This window comes from Triturus cristatus, chromosome 3_2 (genome assembly GCF_964204655.1).
Source record: "Triturus cristatus chromosome 3_2, aTriCri1.1, whole genome shotgun sequence".
Classification (NCBI taxonomy): domain Eukaryota; kingdom Metazoa; phylum Chordata; class Amphibia; order Caudata; family Salamandridae; genus Triturus; species Triturus cristatus.
Window position 1 is genome coordinate 358,220,988 of NC_140584.1, and position 6,000 is coordinate 358,226,987.

Below are 6,000 nucleotides of genomic sequence, written 5' to 3' on the forward strand. Positions count from 1 at the left end.
CCATCAATTGTTGTTTTTGCATTTGTCACCCCGAGTGGGAAGGGTATGCTCAGACGTGAGTCCCTTGCTCTCCATGCCACTGGAATCAGGCTATCCTGGCTGACGAGGGCTGAAAGCCCGAAACCGGTCCTAGGATGCTTGTTTCCAGTCCAGGGAGGACCTGGCTTGGCAGTTCGGGCTGGACTGTTCCCATGGGGCACAGGGTCAAGACTGATTTGCATATGGCTGGGTTCAAACTGGAATGGCACGGTGAGCAAAAAAACGATGGATTTAGGCCCAGATCTCTGTACTGGGGTGAATGTATGACATTGTTCTGCATTCTGTCCATCAATTGTTGTTTTTGCATTTGTCACCCCGAGTGGGAAGGGTATGCTCAGACGTGAGTCCCTTGCTCTCCATGCCACTGGAATCAGGCTATCCTGGCTGACGAGGGCTGAAAGCCCGAAACCGGTCCTAGGATGCTTGTTTCCAGTCCAGGGAGGACCTGGCTTGGCAGTTCGGGCTGGACTGTTCCCATGGGGCACAGGGTCAAGACTGATTTGCATATGGCTGGGTTCAAACTGGAATGGCATGGTGAGCAAAAAAACGATGGATTTAGGCCCAGATCTCTGTACTGGGGTGAATGTATGACATTGTTCTGCATTCTGTCCATCAATTGTTGTTTTTGCATTTGTCACCCCGAGTGGGAAGGGTATGCTCAGATGTGAGTCCCTTGCTCTCCATGCCACTGGAATCAGGCTATCCTGGCTGACGAGGGCTGAAAGCCCGAAACCGGTCCTAGGATGCTTGTTTCCAGTCCAGGGAGGACCTGGCTTGGCAGTTCGGGCTGGACTGTTCCCATGGGGCACAGGGTCAAGACTGATTTGCATATGGCTGGGTTCAAACTGGAATGGCATGGTGAGCAAAAAAACGATGGATTTAGGCCCAGATCTCTGTACTGGGGTGAATGTATGACATTGTTCTGCATTCTGTCCATCAATTGTTGTTTTTGCATTTGTCACCCCGAGTGGGAAGGGTATGCTCAGACGTGAGTCCCTTGCTCTCCATGCCACTGGAATCAGGCTATCCTGGCTGACGAGGGCTGAAAGCCCGAAACCGGTCCTAGGATGCTTGTTTCCAGTCCAGGGAGGACCTGGCTTGGCAGTTCGGGCTGGACTGTTCCCATGGGGCACAGGGTCAAGACTGATTTGCATATGGCTGGGTTCAAACTGGAATGGCATGGTGAGCAAAAAAACGATGGATTTAGGCCCAGATCTCTGTACTGGGGTGAATGTATGACATTGTTCTGCATTCTGTCCATCAATTGTTGTTTTTGCATTTGTCACCCCGAGTGGGAAGGGTATGCTCAGACGTGAGTCCCTTGCTCTCCATGCCACTGGAATCAGGCTATCCTGGCTGACGAGGGCTGAAAGCCCGAAACCGGTCCTAGGATGCTTGTTTCCAGTCCAGGGAGGACCTGGCTTGGCAGTTCGGGCTGGACTGTTCCCATGGGGCACAGGGTCAAGACTGATTTGCATATGGCTGGGTTCAAACTGGAATGGCATGGTGAGCAAAAAAACGATGGATTTAGGCCCAGATCTCTGTACTGGGGTGAATGTATGACATTGTTCTGCATTCTGTCCATCAATTGTTGTTTTTGCATTTGTCACCCCGAGTGGGAAGGGTATGCTCAGACGTGAGTCCCTTGCTCTCCATGCCACTGGAATCAGGCTATCCTGGCTGACGAGGGCTGAAAGCCCGAAACCGGTCCTAGGATGCTTGTTTCCAGTCCAGGGAGGACCTGGCTTGGCAGTTCGGGCTGGACTGTTCCCATGGGGCACAGGGTCAAGACTGATTTGCATATGGCTGGGTTCAAACTGGAATGGCATGGTGAGCAAAAAAACGATGGATTTAGGCCCAGATCTCTGTACTGGGGTGAATGTATGACATTGTTCTGCATTCTGTCCATCAATTGTTGTTTTTGCATTTGTCACCCCGAGTGGGAAGGGTATGCTCAGACGTGAGTCCCTTGCTCTCCATGCCACTGGAATCAGGCTATCCTGGCTGACGAGGGCTGAAAGCCCGAAACCGGTCCTAGGATGCTTGTTTCCAGTCCAGGGAGGACCTGGCTTGGCAGTTCGGGCTGGACTGTTCCCATGGGGCACAGGGTCAAGACTGATTTGCATATGGCTGGGTTCAAACTGGAATGGCATGGTGAGCAAAAAAACGATGGATTTAGGCCCAGATCTCTGTACTGGGGTGAATGTATGACATTGTTCTGCATTCTGTCCATCAATTGTTGTTTTTGCATTTGTCACCCCGAGTGGGAAGGGTATGCTCAGACGTGAGTCCCTTGCTCTCCATGCCACTGGAATCAGGCTATCCTGGCTGACGAGGGCTGAAAGCCCGAAACCGGTCCTAGGATGCTTGTTTCCAGTCCAGGGAGGACCTGGCTTGGCAGTTCGGGCTGGACTGTTCCCATGGGGCACAGGGTCAAGACTGATTTGCATATGGCTGGGTTCAAACTGGAATGGCATGGTGAGCAAAAAAACGATGGATTTAGGCCCAGATCTCTGTACTGGGGTGAATGTATGACATTGTTCTGCATTCTGTCCATCAATTGTTGTTTTTGCATTTGTCACCCCGAGTGGGAAGGGTATGCTCAGACGTGAGTCCCTTGCTCTCCATGCCACTGGAATCAGGCTATCCTGGCTGACGAGGGCTGAAAGCCCGAAACCGGTCCTAGGATGCTTGTTTCCAGTCCAGGGAGGACCTGGCTTGGCAGTTCGGGCTGGACTGTTCCCATGGGGCACAGGGTCAAGACTGATTTGCATATGGCTGGGTTCAAACTGGAATGGCACGGTGAGCAAAAAAACGATGGATTTAGGCCCAGATCTCTGTACTGGGGTGAATGTATGACATTGTTCTGCATTCTGTCCATCAATTGTTGTTTTTGCATTTGTCACCCCGAGTGGGAAGGGTATGCTCAGACGTGAGTCCCTTGCTCTCCATGCCACTGGAATCAGGCTATCCTGGCTGACGAGGGCTGAAAGCCCGAAACCGGTCCTAGGATGCTTGTTTCCAGTCCAGGGAGGACCTGGCTTGGCAGTTCGGGCTGGACTGTTCCCATGGGGCACAGGGTCAAGACTGATTTGCATATGGCTGGGTTCAAACTGGAATGGCATGGTGAGCAAAAAAACGATGGATTTAGGCCCAGATCTCTGTACTGGGGTGAATGTATGACATTGTTCTGCATTCTGTCCATCAATTGTTGTTTTTGCATTTGTCACCCCGAGTGGGAAGGGTATGCTCAGACGTGAGTCCCTTGCTCTCCATGCCACTGGAATCAGGCTATCCTGGCTGACGAGGGCTGAAAGCCCGAAACCGGTCCTAGGATGCTTGTTTCCAGTCCAGGGAGGACCTGGCTTGGCAGTTCGGGCTGGACTGTTCCCATGGGGCACAGGGTCAAGACTGATTTGCATATGGCTGGGTTCAAACTGGAATGGCATGGTGAGCAAAAAAACGATGGATTTAGGCCCAGATCTCTGTACTGGGGTGAATGTATGACATTGTTCTGCATTCTGTCCATCAATTGTTGTTTTTGCATTTGTCACCCCGAGTGGGAAGGGTATGCTCAGACGTGAGTCCCTTGCTCTCCATGCCACTGGAATCAGGCTATCCTGGCTGACGAGGGCTGAAAGCCCGAAACCGGTCCTAGGATGCTTGTTTCCAGTCCAGGGAGGACCTGGCTTGGCAGTTCGGGCTGGACTGTTCCCATGGGGCACAGGGTCAAGACTGATTTGCATATGGCTGGGTTCAAACTGGAATGGCATGGTGAGCAAAAAAACGATGGATTTAGGCCCAGATCTCTGTACTGGGGTGAATGTATGACATTGTTCTGCATTCTGTCCATCAATTGTTGTTTTTGCATTTGTCACCCCGAGTGGGAAGGGTATGCTCAGACGTGAGTCCCTTGCTCTCCATGCCACTGGAATCAGGCTATCCTGGCTGACGAGGGCTGAAAGCCCGAAACCGGTCCTAGGATGCTTGTTTCCAGTCCAGGGAGGACCTGGCTTGGCAGTTCGGGCTGGACTGTTCCCATGGGGCACAGGGTCAAGACTGATTTGCATATGGCTGGGTTCAAACTGGAATGGCATGGTGAGCAAAAAAACGATGGATTTAGGCCCAGATCTCTGTACTGGGGTGATTGTATGACATTGTTCTGCATTCTGTCCATCAATTGTTGTTTTTGCATTTGTCACCCCGAGTGGGAAGGGTATGCTCAGACGTGAGTCCCTTGCTCTCCATGCCACTGGAATCAGGCTATCCTGGCTGACGAGGGCTGAAAGCCCGAAACCGGTCCTAGGATGCTTGTTTCCAGTCCAGGGAGGACCTGGCTTGGCAGTTCGGGCTGGACTGTTCCCATGGGGCACAGGGTCAAGACTGATTTGCATATGGCTGGGTTCAAACTGGAATGGCATGGTGAGCAAAAAAACGATGGATTTAGGCCCAGATCTCTGTACTGGGGTGAATGTATGACATTGTTCTGCATTCTGTCCATCAATTGTTGTTTTTGCATCCCTATTCTTTGGAAGCATATACAAAAAATCAGACTTAGACACAGGTCCTTTTCTAATCGGTTTTTAGTACCAAGGGGAAAACAGGTTGATGAGGGGGACGACCTCTATCTGTCAGTTAGGGAGGGCGAAAGACTTTATTGGTCAGTTGGACCATGGTGGGTGATCCTTTGGGCTACTAGGGGAGCGGTCTACTAGGGTAGCTTCTGAAACTCTGGTGGTCAACCATCCATCTAATTTAGAGTTCACTACCTGCGTAGCTGGGATCTCTGTACTGTAACAAGAGGCACCACTGTAGGTTTGATGGGAAGGGAGAATTTCTGCTTTATGGCTTTCCTCCCACTCTGCAAAGCCTTAAATAAAACCCTTGTGGATTCATTAGCATTATGGCAAAAGTCAGGTTGCCAGGTCAGTGAAAGCCATCATTTTACCTTCAAAGCATCGATCTGCTCACCGCTCAGAAATCTCTGCCAACGTAACGGAAGTAATTTTGCCAAAAGTGCTTCCATCACTGCAGCAGAAGCACTTTTTGGAAAACTGAAATGCTGGTTGCCTGCCATGCTGGGCAGACGACTGGCATTTTATTTATTTTTACAGAAAGAATGGTAGATCCGCAGACTAACCTCAATTCGCTACTCCGCGAGTTTGTGGTGTTTGGGAGATTGTCTGGAATTCAAATCAACTGGAAGAAGTCGCAATTTTTTCCTCTGACGCCTGCGGTGGGGCGATACTCGCAGGATTACCCGCTCGAATGGTGCGAGTCGGATCTTAGATACTTAGGGGTTCAGATTTCGAAGGTCCGTGAAGAGACGTTGCGTTTGAATTATGGCACAGCCATGAGTAAGTTGGCGGAGGATGTTACTCGCTGGATATCGTTGCCGTTTACCATTGCGGGTAGGGCTGCACTGATTAAAATGGTGGTGTTACCTCGCTTTTTATATTTTTTCCAGAACATTCCTGTTAGAAAAGGTAGACGGACCGGGAGGGTCGGCCGGGGTCAGGAGGAGAGGTCTCCGGGGAGAGCCGTCTCCAGCGATCGTACAGACAAGTAACTTCCCCCCCACAGACAGATATCACACACGGATAAGGTTCAGCGTTCTTTATAAGCACTTATTTAAGGTACGGTTGAATGGTACAAGGAGGTCTGGACTCAGGGGTCCCCTCGATGAGAGTCTCGCAAGGTAGGGAAGGGGGTAGCGGGGCAGTCTATTTACCAATCAGGTAGTTCCGATGAGATGATGATGAGCTCACAATCCTCGAGCTTGGTGGTTAAGTGGTACGGGCCGCGGCAGCGCCAGCAGGTCCCGGTGTGGATGGTTGATACAACGGGCCGCGGCAGCGCCAGCAGGTCCCCGGAAGATATACGGTCCGCGGCAGCGCCAGCAGGTCCCGGTGAGGATGGTCGTTACAACGGGCCGCGGCAGCGCCAGCAGGTCCCAGGAAG